The following is a 1,830-nucleotide window of genomic DNA, read 5'->3' as shown; positions in this document are numbered from 1 at the left end:
CCCACCGGACCCCGAACCCAGGTAAGCGGACGCGGACTCCCCTCTCCCTCCTTCTCCTACCCCGTAACCACCTGGGGACTGGGACTGGGAGCCGGTACATCCTTCTTTACAAACCCCTGTGGGGGTAGGTTCTGAGCCGGGCCTTCTCGCGTCTCCGCCCCACCCCCGCCGACCCCTGTCCTAGCTCGCCCCGTCCGCCTTTCTTTCTCCCTTTTTTCTCTCTCCTTTTCCTCTCTTCCAAGATGGCCGAAGTGCATTCCCCTTTTAACGATTTGGCGTCTCCCTCGACCACCACCTCTTTGTGCCTCAGCCCCCAAGACCCTGCTCCCGAGGTAGCGAGGGGGAGGGTCCGAGGCAGCCACAAGGGCTTTGGGGCTCCGCGCTGGGGCGGATCTCTGCCCCCCCTAACCCTCCCCACGAGCCAGCTCAGCTCCTGGACCTCTCCCACTACTCCTTTCGGTTTGGGGAGGGGTCGCCCTCGGTTTCTTCGTTGGGCACTGGGGCGTCGTGGACGCGCGAGGACTTGAGGCTGGGAGGAAGGGGACGAGCTTTTCGATTGCTGCGGGGCCGGGGGAGGGCGCTCTTCCCTGCCGGGACCGGTCATCTCGGGCACCTCCCCAAGTCGGTCCCTTTCACCCCGCCATCCCGGGACTGGGCGCCCCGCCCCCTCCCCTCCCCGAGCCACCTCGGCGGAGCCTCTTTCTCCGGAACACCCCTCGTCGGGCCCCGCCGAAAGTTTGGCTCTAGGGAAGGTAGGAGCGGCCACCCGGTGACTGGGGTCTCTGATCTTCTGACCCAGGTTCCTGGGGATGCCGGGGTGGAGGGAGTAGAACGGAGATGGGGAAGATTTATCGCGATATTTCCTATCGCCCGCAGATGCAGGAGGGGGCTGGCGGACTGGCCGGTCTTCCACTGCGGAGCCCGGCTGCCCCCTCCTTTCCTAGGTCCTCCTGCCCCCTCCTTTCCTAGGTCCTCCTGCTTCTATTTCTGAGAGGATGGGACCCCTCGGCGAGCAGACACCCCTGCCCCTCCTGTCTCCACGGGGGGCCCAGGCATGCCTCTCTCCCTCCCCCACTGCCCCCGCCTGCCCAGAATTGCTCCGGATGGCTTGAGGTGGGGAAGGAGGAGGCCTGGGGATGGTGAATTTGCCTGTAAATATTGTGGAAGCGTTGCCCCGCGCTTCCCCCTGGTCCTTGTCTCTCAGAGAGCCCCCCCCCCCACCCCCGCCTTGCTGCCTCAGTCTCCAGGGCTCCCTGTCGCTGGGGGCGGGGGGTGGGTCTCCTGGTTGTCTCCCACTCCGTTCTTAAGCCTCCTTCTCTGGGCCTCTTGCAGTTTGCATCTGTTCCTGAAACTCTATAATTTCTCTTCCTCCCCCTCTCCACTCTGTTCCAAGGTGCTAGTACTTGGAGAAGGAGCATAAAGGCAGCTCTGTTGTAGCTTTTCGGTGGGGAGGTTTTCCCCGGGGTTTCCTGGTTTGGAGTTGGGGGTTGAGGTCTTAGAGCTGTCTTTGGAATGAGGCAGGAAACAGGCCTGAGGTGAGACTTGGGACTTGGGATCCAGAGTGTAGCTGGGTGGGGTTCAAGGTGAGGTCTTTGTGGGGGGCGCTCTCTCCTGCTTCTGGTCCTCCCTGGGAGATCTTGGTTGATGGAGCTGTTGCCATGGGAATGGAGAGAGCCAGAACAGGAAGAGGTGACATCTTCGTGCAGGTTGGATGCCCACCCCACTCCTCCAGCCTCTGGCCCCCAGAGCAAGGCTGGGAGCTGCACTGCCTTCGTTGCTGGAAGACTTATGTTATAATTTACCCTCGGTAGACCGGGGATGCACAGAAGG

The sequence above is a fragment of the Lipotes vexillifer genome, unplaced genomic scaffold, assembly GCF_000442215.2.
Source record: "Lipotes vexillifer unplaced genomic scaffold, Lipotes_vexillifer_v1.1 scaffold591, whole genome shotgun sequence".
Taxonomy (NCBI): domain Eukaryota; kingdom Metazoa; phylum Chordata; class Mammalia; order Artiodactyla; family Lipotidae; genus Lipotes; species Lipotes vexillifer.
This window is presented reverse-complemented; position numbering follows the sequence as displayed.